Source organism: Danio aesculapii, chromosome 19 (assembly GCF_903798145.1).
Source record: "Danio aesculapii chromosome 19, fDanAes4.1, whole genome shotgun sequence".
Lineage (NCBI taxonomy): Eukaryota > Metazoa > Chordata > Actinopteri > Cypriniformes > Danionidae > Danio > Danio aesculapii.
Genome location: NC_079453.1, coordinates 44,780,468 through 44,794,668, shown reverse-complemented (window position 1 = coordinate 44,794,668; position 14,201 = coordinate 44,780,468). Strand labels below are relative to the sequence as shown.

The 14,201-nt window shown below is 47.9% G+C and overlaps 1 long non-coding RNA gene across 3 annotated transcripts in view; it reads right to left on the bottom strand.

The window, feature by feature from the left end:
• LOC130246949 (uncharacterized) overlaps positions 1–14,201 on the bottom strand; it is a 28,839-nt gene that overhangs the window by 8,568 nt on the left and 6,070 nt on the right. The window lies entirely within an intron of this gene.

Here is a 14,201-nt window from a genome sequence, read left to right as displayed (position 1 = left end):
CGACACATGATTAGCTTGCGTCGCATGTTTTGTGTGCACACGTAACATTTCGATTTGCACGCCTGACATTTTCGTTTTTTTTTCTCTGACATTTCGATTTTAGACAGTTTCTATTTCTGCGACACATGATTAGCTTGCGTCGCATGTTTTGCGAGGACACGGTGTGAGGCACTTGACCAGTCAGTGCACACTGCTGCCTCCTGACCAATCAGAGCACCCCGGGCCACCCGGCCGATCAAGTAAGCACATCAGCTTTCAGATTAATCAGCGCACATACGGCCCATGAAGAGCACACCAGCTTTCAGATTAATAAGCGCACGTACGGCCACCTGACCAACCAGAGGACCCAGGGTACAACTGACCAGTCAGAGCACACAAGGCAACCTGACCGATCAGAGCACCCTGGCTGTGTCCTAACTTTGCACGATACGGCGCCGCTGCACGCAATAAGAGCCGTCTTTTCGGAGTTAAAAGGAGTTTTTGTACTGACCATCGCGGTGACGTGACATTTAGATTTTAGACGCCGTTTCTATTTCTGCGACACATGATTAGCTTGCGTCGCATGTTTTGTGTGCACACGTAACGTTTCGATTTGCACGCCTGACATTTTCGATTTTTTCCGTGACATTTCGATTTTAGACAGTTTCTATTTCTGCGACACATGATTAGCTTGCGTCGCATGTTTTGTGTGCACACGTAACATTTCGATTTGCACGCCTGACATTTTCGTTTTTTTTCTGTGACATTTCGATTTTAGACAGTTTCTATTTCTGCGACACATGATTAGCTTGCGTCGCATGTTTTGCGAGGACACGGTGTGAGGCACTTGACCAGTCAGTGCACACAGCTGCCTCCTGACCAATCAGAGCACCCCGGGCCACTCGGCCGATCAAGTAAGCACATCAGCTTTCAGATTAATCAGCGCACATACGGCCCATGAAGAGCACACCAGCTTTCAGATTAATAAGCGCACGTACGGCCACCTGACCAACCAGAGGACCCAGGGTACAACTGACCAGTCAGAGCACACAAGGCAACCTGACCGATCAGAGCACCCTGGCTGTGTCCTAACTTTGCACGATACGACGCCGCAGCACGCAATAAGAGCTGTCTTTTCGGAGTTAAAAGGAGTTTTTGTGCTAACCATCGCGGTGACGTGACATTTAGATTTTAGACGCCGTTTCTATTTCTGCGACACATGATTAGCTTGCGTCGCATGTTTTGTGTGCACACGTAACGTTTCGATTTGCACGCCTGACATTTTCGATTTTTTCCGTGACATTTCGATTTTAGACAGTTTCTATTTCTGCGACACATGATTAGCTTGCGTCGCATGTTTTGTGTGCACACGTAACATTTCGATTTGCACGCCTGACATTTTCGTTTTTTTTCTGTGACATTTCGATTTTAGACAGTTTCTATTTCTGCGACACATGATTAGCTTGCGTCGCATGTTTTGTGTGCACACGTAACATTTCGATTTGCACGCCTGACATTTTCGTTTTTTTTCTCTGACATTTCGATTTTAGACAGTTTCTATTTCTGCGACACATGATTAGCTTGCGTCGCATGTTTTGCGAGGACACGGTGTGAGGCACTTGACCAGTCAGTGCACACAGCTGCCTCCTGACCAATCAGAGCACCCCGGGCCACTCGGCCGATCAAGTAAGCACATCAGCTTTCAGATTAATCAGCGCACATACGGCCCATGAAGAGCACACCAGCTTTCAGATTAATAAGCGCACGTACGGCCACCTGACCAACCAGAGGACCCAGGGTACAACTGACCAGTCAGAGCACACAAGGCAACCTGACCGATCAGAGCACCCTGGCTGTGTCCTAACTTTGCACGATACGACGCCGCGGCACGCAATAAGAGCTGTCTTTTCGGAGTTAAAAGGAGTTTTTGTGCTAACCATCGCGGTGAAGTGACATTCAGATTTTAGACGCCGTTTCTATTTCTGCGACACATGATTAGCTTGCGTCGCATGTTTTGTGTGCACACATAACATTTTGATTTGGACGCCTGACATTTTTGTTTTATTTCTCTGACATTTCGATTTTAGACAGTTTCTATTTCTGCGACACATGATTAGCTTGCGTCGCATGTTTTGCGAGGACACGGTGTGAGGCACTTGACCAGTCAGTGCACACTGCTGCCTCCTGACCAATCAGAGCACCCCGGGCCACCCGGCCGATCAAGTAAGCACATCAGCTTTCAGATTAATCAGCGCACATACGGCCCATGAAGAGCACACCAGCTTTCAGATTAATAAGCGCACGTACGGCCACCTGACCAACCAGAGGACCCAGGGTACAACTGACCAGTCAGAGCACACAAGGCAACCTGACCGATCAGAGCACCCTGGCTGTGTCCTAACTTTGCACGATACGGCGCCGCTGCACGCAATAAGAGCCGTCTTTTCAGAGTTAAAAGGAGTTTTTGTACTGACCATCGCGGTGACGTGACATTTAGATTTTAGACGCCGTTTCTATTTCTGCGACACATGATTAGCTTGCGTCGCATGTTTTGTGTGCACACGTGACGTTTCGATTTGCACGCCTGACATTTTCGATTTTTTTCTGTGACATTTCGATTTTAGACAGTTTCTATTTCTGCGACACATGATTAGCTTGCTTCGCATGTTTTGTGTGCACATGTAACATTTCGATTTGCACGCCTGACATTTTCGTTTTTTTTTCTCTGACATTTCGATTTTAGACAGTTTCTATTTCTGCGACACATGATTAGCTTGCGTCGCATGTTTGCGAGGACACGGTGTGAGGCACTTGACCAGTCAGTGCACACTGCTGCCTCCTGACCAATCAGAGCACCCCGGGCCACCCGGCCGATCAAGTAAGCACATCAGCTTTCAGATTAATCAGCGCACATACGGCCCATGAAGAGCACACCAGCTTTCAGATTAATAAGCGCACGTACGGCCACCTGACCAACCAGAGGACCCAGGGTACAACTGACCAGTCAGAGCACACAAGGCAACCTGACCGATCAGAGCACCCTGGCTGTGTCCTAACTTTGCACGATACGGCGCCGCTGCACGCAATAAGAGCCGTCTTTTCGGAGTTAAAAGGAGTTTTTTACGGCGCCGCGGCACGCAATAAGAGCCGTCTTTTCGGAGTTAAAAGGAGTTTTTGTACTGACCATCGCGGTGACGTGACATTTAGATTTTAGACGCCGTTTCTATTTCTGCGACACATGATTAGCTTGCGTCGCATGTTTTGTGTGCACACGTGACGTTTCGATTTGCACGCCTGACATTTTCGATTTTTTCCGTGACATTTCGATTTTAGACAGTTTCTATTTCTGCGACACATGATTAGCTTGCGTCGCATGTTTTGTGTGCACACGTAACATTTCGATTTGCACGCCTGACATTTCGTTTTTTTTTCTGTGACATTTCGATTTTAGACAGTTTCTATTTCTGCGACACATGATTAGCTTGCTTCGCATGTTTTGTGTGCACACGTAACATTTCGATTTGCACGCCTGACATTTTCGTTTTTTTTTCTCTGACATTTCGATTTTAGACAGTTTCTATTTCTGCGACACATGATTAGCTTGCGTCGCATGTTTTGTGTGCACACGTAACATTTCGATTTGCACGCCTGACATTTTCGTTTTTTTTCTCTGACATTTCGATTTTAGACAGTTTCTATTTCTGCGACACATGATTAGCTTGCGTCGCATGTTTTGCGAGGACACGGTGTGAGGCACTTGACCAGTCAGTGCACACTGCTGCCTCCTGACCAATCAGAGCACCCCGGGCCACCCGGCCGATCAAGTAAGCACATCAGCTTTCAGATTAATCAGCGCACATACGGCCCATGAAGAGCACACCAGCTTTCAGATTAATAAGCGCACGTACGGCCACCTGACCAACCAGAGGACCCAGGGTACAACTGACCAGTCAGAGCACACAAGGCAACCTGACCGATCAGAGCACCCTGGCTGTGTCCTAACTTTGCACGATACGGCGCCGCTGCACGCAATAAGAGCCGTCTTTTCGGAGTTAAAAGGAGTTTTTGTACTGACCATCGCGGTGACGTGACATTTAGATTTTAGACGCCGTTTCTATTTCTGCGACACATGATTAGCTTGCGTCGCATGTTTTGTGTGCACACGTAACAATTTCGATTTGCACGCCTGACATTTTCGATTTTTTCCGTGACATTTCGAATTTAGACAGTTTCTATTTCTGCGACACATGATTAGCTTGCGTCGCATGTTTTGTGTGCACACGTAACGTTTCGATTTGCACACCTTACATTTTCGATTTTTTCCGTGACATTTCGATTTTAGACAGTTTCTATTTCTGCGACACATGATTAGCTTGCGTCGCATGTTTTGTGTGCACACGTAACATTTCGATTTGCACGCCTGACATTTTCGTTTTTTTTCTCTGACATTTCGATTTTAGACAGTTTCTATTTCTGCGACACATGATTAGCTTGCGTCGCATGTTTTGCGAGGACACGGTGTGAGGCACTTGACCAGTCAGTGCACACTGCTGCCTCCTGACCAGTCAGAGCACCCCGGGCCACCCGGCCGATCAAGTAAGCACATCAGCTTTCAGATTAATCAGCGCACATACGGCCCATGAAGAGCACACCAGCTTTCAGATTAATAAGCGCACGTACGGCCACCTGACCAACCAGAGGACCCAGGGTACAACTGACCAGTCAGAGCACACAAGGCAACCTGACCGATCAGAGCACCCTGGCTGTGTCCTAACTTTGCACGATACGGCGCCGCTGCACGCAATAAGAGCCGTCTTTTCGGAGTTAAAAGGAGTTTTTGTACTGACCATCGCGGTGACGTGACATTTAGATTTTAGACTGCCGTTTCTATTTCTGCGACACATGATTAGCTTGCGTCGCATGTTTTGTGTGCACACGAACGTTTCGATTTGCAGCGCCTGACATTTTCGATTTTTTCCGTGACATTTCGATTTTAGACAGTTTCTATTTCTGCGACACATGATTAGCTTGCGTCGCATGTTTTGTGTGCACACGTAACATTTCGATTTGCACGCCTGACATTTTCGTTTTTTTTCTCTGACATTTCGATTTTAGACAGTTTCTATTTCTGCGACACATGATTAGCTTGCGTCGCATGTTTTGCGAGGACACGGTGTGAGGCACTTGACCAGTCAGTGCACACTGCTGCCTCCTGACCAATCAGAGCACCCCGGGCCACCCGGCCGATCAAGTAAGCACATCAGCTTTCAGATTAATCAGCGCACATACGGCCCATGAAGAGCACACCAGCTTTCAGATTAATAAGCGCACGTACGGCCACCTGACCAACCAGAGGACCCAGGGTACAACTGACCAGTCAGAGCACACAAGGCAACCTGACCGATCAGAGCACCCTGGCTGTGTCCTAACTTTGCACGATATGACGCTGCGGCACGCAATAAGAGCTGTCTTTTCGGAGTTAAAAGGAGTTTTTTTGCTAACCATCGCGGTGATGTGACATTTAGATTTTAGACGCCGTTTCTATTTCTGCGACACATGATTAGCTTGCGTCGCATGTTTTGTGTTCACACGTAACATTTCGATTTGCACGCCTGACATTTTCGTTTTTTTACTGTGACATTTCGATTTTAGACAGTTTCTATTTCTGCGACACATGATTAGCTTGCGTCGCATGTTTTGCGAGGACACGGTGTGAGGCACTTGACCAGTCAGTGCACACTGCTGCCTCCTGACCAATCAGAGCACCCCGGGCCACCCGGCCGATCAAGTAAGCACATCAGCTTTCAGATTAATCAGCGCACATACGGCCCATGAAGAGCACACCAGCTTTCAGATTAATAAGCGCACGTACGGCCACCTGACCAACCAGAGGACCCAGGGTACAACTGACCAGTCAGAGCACACAAGGCAACCTGACCGATCAGAGCACCCTGGCTGTGTCCTAACTTTGCACGATACGGCGCCGCTGCACGCAATAAGAGCCGTCTTTTCGGAGTTAAAAGGAGTTTTTGTACTGACCATCGCGGTGACGTGACATTTAGATTTTAGACGCCGTTTCTATTTCTGCGACACATGATTAGCTTGCGTCGCATGTTTTGTGTGCACACGTAACGTTTCGATTTGCACGCCTGACATTTTCGATTTTTTCCGTGACATTTCGATTTTAGACAGTTTCTATTTCTGCGACACATGATTAGCTTGCGTCGCATGTTTTGTGTGCACACGTAACATTTCGATTTGCACGCCTGACATTTTCGTTTTTTTTTCTGTGACATTTCGATTTTAGACAGTTTCTATTTCTGCGACACATGATTAGCTTGCGTCGCATGTTTTGTGTGCACACGTAACATTTCGATTTGCACGCCTGACATTTTCGTTTTTTTTCTCTGACATTTCGATTTTAGACAGTTTCTATTTCTGCGACACATGATTAGCTTGCGTCGCATGTTTTGCGAGGACACGGTGTGAGGCACTTGACCAGTCAGTGCACACTGCTGCCTCCTGACCAATCAGAGCACCCCGGGCCACCCGGCCGATCAAGTAAGCACATCAGCTTTCAGATTAATCAGCGCACATACGGCCCATGAAGAGCACACCAGCTTTCAGATTAATAAGCGCACGTACGGCCACCTGACCAACCAGAGGACCCAGGGTACAACTGACCAGTCAGAGCACACAAGGCAACCTGACCGATCAGAGCACCCTGGCTGTGTCCTAACTTTGCACGATACGGCGCCGCTGCACGCAATAAGAGCCGTCTTTTCGGAGTTAAAAGGAGTTTTTGTACTGACCATCGCGGTGACGTGACATTTAGATTTTAGACGCCGTTTCTATTTCTGCGACACATGATTAGCTTGCGTCGCATGTTTTGTGTGCACACGTAACGTTTCGATTTGCACAGCCTGACATTTTCGATTTTTTCCGTGACATTTCGATTTTAGACAGTTTCTATTTCTGCGACACATGATTAGCTTGCGTCGCATGTTTTGTGTGCACACGTAACATTTCGATTTGCACGCCTGACATTTTCGTTTTTTTTCTCTGACATTTCGATTTTAGACAGTTTCTATTTCTGCGACACATGATTAGCTTGCGTCGCATGTTTTGCGAGGACACGGTGTGAGGCACTTGACCAGTCAGTGCACACTGCTGCCTCCTGACCAGTCAGAGCACCCCGGGCCACCCGGCCGATCAAGTAAGCACATCAGCTTTCAGATTAATCAGCGCACATACGGCCCATGAAGAGCACACCAGCTTTCAGATTAATAAGCGCACGTACGGCCACCTGACCAACCAGAGGACCCAGGGTACAACTGACCAGTCAGAGCACACAAGGCAACCTGACCGATCAGAGCACCCTGGCTGTGTCCTAACTTTGCACGATACGGCGCCGCTGCACGCAATAAGAGCCGTCTTTTCGGAGTTAAAAGGAGTTTTTGTACTGACCATCGCGGTGACGTGACATTTAGATTTTAGACGCCGTTTCTATTTCTGCGACACATGATTAGCTTGCGTCGCATGTTTTGTGTGCACACGAAACGTTTCGATTTGCACGCCTGACATTTTCGATTTTTTCCGTGACATTTCGATTTTAGACAGTTTCTATTTCTGCGACACATGATTAGCTTGCGTCGCATGTTTTGTGTGCACACGTAACATTTCGATTTGCACGCCTGACATTTTCGTTTTTTTTTCTCTGACATTTCGATTTTAGACAGTTTCTATTTCTGCGACACATGATTAGCTTGCGTCGCATGTTTTGCGAGGACACGGTGTGAGGCACTTGACCAGTCAGTGCACACTGCTGCCTCCTGACCAATCAGAGCACCCCGGGCCACCCGGCCGATCAAGTAAGCACATCAGCTTTCAGATTAATCAGCGCACATACGGCCCATGAAGAGCACACCAGCTTTCAGATTAATAAGCGCACGTACGGCCACCTGACCAACCAGAGGACCCAGGGTACAACTGACCAGTCAGAGCACACAAGGCAACCTGACCGATCAGAGCACCCTGGCTGTGTCCTAACTTTGCACGATACGACGCCGCGGCACACAATAAGAGCTGTCTTTTCGGAGTTAAAAGGAGTTTTTTTGCTAACCATCGCGGTGACGTGACATTTAGATTTTAGACGCCGTTTCTATTTCTGCGACACATGATTAGCTTGCGTCGCATGTTTTGTGTGCACACGTAACGTTTCGATTTGCACGCCTAACATTTTCGTTTTTTTTCCGTGACATTTCGATTTTAGACAGTTTCTATTTCTGCGACACATGATTAGCTTGCGTCGCATGTTTTGCGAGGACACGGTGTGAGGCACTTGACCAGCCAGTGCACACAGCTGCCTCCTGACCAATCAGAGCACCCCGGGCCACTCGGCCGATCAAGTAAGCACATCAGCTTTCAGATTAATCAGCGCACATACGGCCCATGAAGAGCACACCAGCTTTCAGATTAATAAGCGCACGTACGGCCACCTGACCAACCAGAGGACCCAGGGTACAACTGACCAGTCAGAGCACACAATACAACCTGACCGATCAGAGCACCCTGGCTGTGTCCTAACTTTGCACGATATGACGCCGCGGCACGCAATAAGAGCTGTCTTTTCGGAGTTAAAAGGAGTTTTTTTGCTAACCATCGCGGTGATGTGACATTTAGATTTTAGACGCCGTTTCTATTTCTGCGACACATGATTAGCTTGCGTCGCATGTTTTGCGAGGGCACGGTGTGAGGCACTTGACCAGCCAGTGCACACAGCTGCCTCCTGACCAATCAGAGCACCCCGGGCCACTCGGCCGATCAAGTAAGCACATCAGCTTTCAGATTAATCAGCGCACATACGGCCCATGAAGAGCACACCAGCTTTCAGATTAATAAGCGCACGTACGGCCACCTGACCAACCAGAGGACCCAGGGTACAACTGACCAGTCAGAGCACACAAGGCAACCTGACCGATCAGAGCACCCTGGCTGTGTCCTAACTTTGCACGATACGACGCCGCGGCACACAATAAGAGCTGTCTTTTCGGAGTTAAAAGGAGTTTTTTTGCTAACCATCGCGGTGACGTGACATTTAGATTTTAGACGCCGTTTCTATTTCTGCGACACATGATTAGCTTGCGTCGCATGTTTTGTGTGCACACGTAACGTTTCGATTTGCACGCCTAACATTTTCGTTTTTTTCCGTGACATTTCGATTTTAGACAGTTTCTATTTCTGCGACACATGATTAGCTTGCGTCGCATGTTTTGCGAGGACACGGTGTGAGGCACTTGACCAGCCAGTGCACACAGCTGCCTCCTGACCAATCAGAGCACCCCGGGCCACTCGGCCGATCAAGTAAGCACATCAGCTTTCAGATTAATCAGCGCACATACGGCCCATGAAGAGCACACCAGCTTTCAGATTAATAAGCGCACGTACGGCCACCTGACCAACCAGAGGACCCAGGGTACAACTGACCAGTCAGAGCACACAATACAACCTGACCGATCAGAGCACCCTGGCTGTGTCCTAACTTTGCACGATATGACGCCGCGGCACGCAATAAGAGCTGTCTTTTCGGAGTTAAAAGGAGTTTTTTTGCTAACCATCGCGGTGATGTGACATTTAGATTTTAGACGCCGTTTCTATTTCTGCGACACATGATTAGCTTGCGTCGCATGTTTTGCGAGGGCACGGTGTGAGGCACTTGACCAGCCAGTGCACACAGCTGCCTCCTGACCAATCAGAGCACCCCGGGCCACTCGGCCGATCAAGTAAGCACATCAGCTTTCAGATTAATCAGCGCACATACGGCCCATGAAGAGCACACCAGCTTTCAGATTAATAAGCGCACGTACGGCCACCTGACCAACCAGAGGACCCAGGGTACAACTGACCAGTCAGAGCACACAAGGCAACCTGACCGATCAGAGCACCCTGGCTGTGTCCTAACTTTGCACGATACGGCGCCGCTGCACGCAATAAGAGCCGTCTTTTCGGAGTTAAAAGGAGTTTTTGTACTGACCATCGCGGTGACGTGACATTTAGATTTTAGACGCCGTTTCTATTTCTGCGACACATGACTAGCTTACGTCGCATGTTTTGTGTGCACATGTAACGTTTCGATTTGCACGCCTGACATTTTCAATTTTTTCCGTGACATTTCGATTTTAGACAGTTTCTATTTCTGCGACACATGATTAGCTTGCGTCGCATGTTTTGTGTGCACACGTAACATTTCGATTTGCACGCCTGACATTTTCGTTTTTTTTCTGTGACATTTCGATTTTAGACAGTTTCTATTTGTGCGACACATGATTAGCTTGCGTCGCATGTTTTGTGTGCACACGTAACGTTTCGATTTGCACACCTGACATTTTCGATTTTTTCCGTGACATTTCGATTTTAGACAGTTTCTATTTCTGCGACACATGATTAGCTTGCGTCGCATGTTTTGTGTGCACACGTAACATTTCGATTTGCACGCCTGACATTTTCGTTTTTTTTCTCTGACATATCGATTTTAGACAGTTTCTATTTCTGCGACACATGATTAGCTTGCGTCGCATGTTTTGCGAGGACACGGTGTGAGGCACTTGACCAGTCAGTGCACACTGCTGCCTCCTGACCAATCAGAGCACCCCGGGCCACCCGGCCGATCAAGTAAGCACATCAGCTTTCAGATTAATCAGCGCACATACGGCCCATGAAGAGCACACCAGCTTTCAGATTAATAAGCGCACGTACGGCCACCTGACCAACCAGAGGACCCAGGGTACAACTGACCAGTCAGAGCACACAAGGCAACCTGACCGATCAGAGCACCCTGGCTGTGTCCTAACTTTGCACGATACGACGCCGCGGCACGCAATAAGAGCTGTCTTTTCGGAGTTAAAAGGAGTTTTTTTGCTAACCATCGCGGTGACGTGACATTTAGATTTTAGACGCCTTTTCTATTTCTGCGACACATGATTAGCTTGCGTCGCATGTTTTGTGTGCACACGTAACGTTTCGATTTGCACGCCTGACATTTTCGATTTTTTTCTGTGACATTTCGATTTTAGACAGTTTCTATTTCTGCGACACATGATTAGCTTGCGTCGCATGTTTTGTGTGCACACGTAACATTTCGATTTGCACGCCTGACATTTTCGTTTTTTTTCTGTGACATTTCGATTTTAGACAGTTTCTATTTCTGCGACACATGATTAGCTTGCGTCACATGTTTTGCGAGGGCACGGTGTGAGGCACTTGACCAGTCAGTGCACACAGCTGCCTCCTGACCAATCAGAGCAAACCCGGGCCACCCGGCCGATCAAGTAAGCACATCAGCTTTCAGATTAATCAGCGCACATACGGCCCATGAAGAGCACACCAGCTTTCAGATTAATAAGCGCACGTACGGCCACCTGACCAACCAGAGGACCCAGGGTACAACTGACCAGTCAGAGCACACAAGGCAACCTGACCGATCAGAGCACCCTGACTGTGTCCTAACTTTGCACGATACGGCGCCGCGGCACGCAATAAGAGCTGTCTTTTCGGAGTTAAAAGGAGTTTTTGTGCTAACCATCGCGGTGACGTGACATTTAGATTTTAGACAGTTTCTATTTCTGCGACACATGATTAGCTTGCGTCGCATGTTTTGTGTGCACACGTAACATTTCGATTTGCACGCCTGACATTTTCGTTTTTTTTCTGTGACATTTCGATTTTAGACAGTTTCTATTTCTGCGACACATGATTAGCTTGCATCGCATGTTTTGTGTGCACACGTAACGTTTCGATTTGCACGCCTGACATTTTAGTTTTTTTTCCGTGACATTTCGATTTTAGACAGTTTCTATTTCTGCGACACATGATTAGCTTGCGTCGCATGTTTTGTGTGCACACGTTACATTTCGATTTGCACGCCTGACATTTTCGTTTTTTTTCTCTGACATATCGATTTTAGACAGTTTCTATTTCTGCGACACATGATTAGCTTGCGTCGCATGTTTTGCGAGGACACGGTGTGAGGCACTTGACCAGTCAGTGCACACTGCTGCCTCCTGACCAATCAGAGCACCCCGGGCCACCCGGCCGATCAAGTAAGCACATCAGCTTTCAGATTAATCAGCGCACATACGGCCCATGAAGAGCACACCAGCTTTCAGATTAATAAGCGCACGTACGGCCACCTGACCAACCAGAGGACCCAGGGTACAACTGACCAGTCAGAGCACACAAGGCAACCTGACCGATCAGAGCACCCTGGCTGTGTCCTAACTTTGCACGATACGACGCCGTGGCACGCAATAAGAGCTGTCTTTTCGGAGTTAAAAGGAGTTTTTTTGCTAACCATCGCGGTGACGTGACATTTAGATTTTAGACGCCGTTTCTATTTCTGCGACACATGATTAGCTTGCGTCGCATGTTTTGTGTGCACACGTAACGTTTCGATTTGCACACCTGACATTTTCGATTTTTTCCGTGACATTTCGATTTTAGACAGTTTCTATTTCTGCGACACATGATTAGCTTGCGTCGCATGTTTTGTGTGCACACGTAACATTTCGATTTGCACGCCTGACATTTTCGTTTTTTTTCTGTGACATTTCGATTTTAGACAGTTTCTATTTCTGCGACACATGATTAGCTTGCGTCGCATGTTTTGCAAGGGCACGGTGTGAGGCACTTGACCAGCCAGTGCACACAGCTGCCTCCTGACCAATCAGAGCACCCCGGGCCACTCGGCCGATCAAGTAAGCACATCAGCTTTCAGATTAATCAGCGCACATACGGCCCATGAAGAGCACACCAGCTTTCAGATTAATAAGCGCACGTACGGCCACCTGACCAACCAGAGGACCCAGGGTACAACTGACCAGTCAGAGCACACAAGGCAACCTGACCGATCAGAGCACCCTGGCTGTGTCCTAACTTTGCACGATACGGCGACGCTGCACGCAATAAGAGCCGTCTTTTCAGAGTTAAAAGGAGTTTTTGTACTGACCATCGCGGTGACGTGACATTTAGATTTTAGACGCCGTTTCTATTTCTGCGATACATGATTAGCTTGCGTCGCATGTTTTGTGTGCACATGTAACGTTTCGATTTGCACGCCTGACATTTTCAATTTTTTCCGTGACATTTCGATTTTAGACAGTTTCTATTTGTGCGACACATGATTAGCTTGCGTCGCATGTTTTGTGTGCACACGTAACGTTTCGATTTGCACACCTGACATTTTCGATTTTTTTCCGTGACATTTCGATTTTAGACAGTTTCTATTTCTGCGACACATGATTAGCTTGCGTCGCATGTTTTGTGTGCACACGTAACATTTCGATTTGCACGCCTGACATTTTCTTTTTTTTCTCTGACATATCGATTTTAGACAGTTTCTATTTCTGCGACACATGATTAGCTTGCGTCGCATGTTTTGCGAGGACACGGTGTGAGGCACTTGACCAGTCAGTGCACACTGCTGCCTCCTGACCAATCAGAGCACCCCGGGCCACCCGGCCGATCAAGTAAGCACATCAGCTTTCAGATTAATCAGCGCACATACGGCGCATGAAGAGCACACCAGCTTTCAGATTAATAAGCGCACGTACGGCCACCTGACCAACCAGAGGACCCAGGGTACAACTGACCAGTCAGAGCACACAAGGCAACCTGACCGATCAGAGCACCCTGGCTGTGTCCTAACTTTGCACGACACGACGCCGCGGCACGCAATAAGAGCTGTCTTTTCGGAGTTAAAAGGAGTTTTTGTGCTAACCATCGCGGTGACGTGACATTTAGATTTTAGACGCCTTTTCTATTTCTGCGACACATGATTAGCTTGCGTCGCATGTTTTGTGTGCACACGTAACGTTTCGATTTGCACGCCTGACATTTTCGATTTTTTTCTGTGACATTTCGATTTTAGACAGTTTCTATTTCTGCGACACATGATTAGCTTGCGTCGCATGTTTTGCGAGGACACGGTGTGAGGCACTTGACCAGTCAGTGCACACTGCTGCCTCCTGACCAATCAGAGCACCCCGGGCCACCCGGCCGATCAAGTAAGCACATCAGCTTTCAGATTAATCAGCGCACATACGGCCCATGAAGAGCACACCAGCTTTCAGATTAATAAGCGCACGTACGGCCACCTGACCAACCAGAGGACCCAGGGTACAACTGACCAGTCAGAGCACACAAGGCAACCTGACCGATCAGAGCAC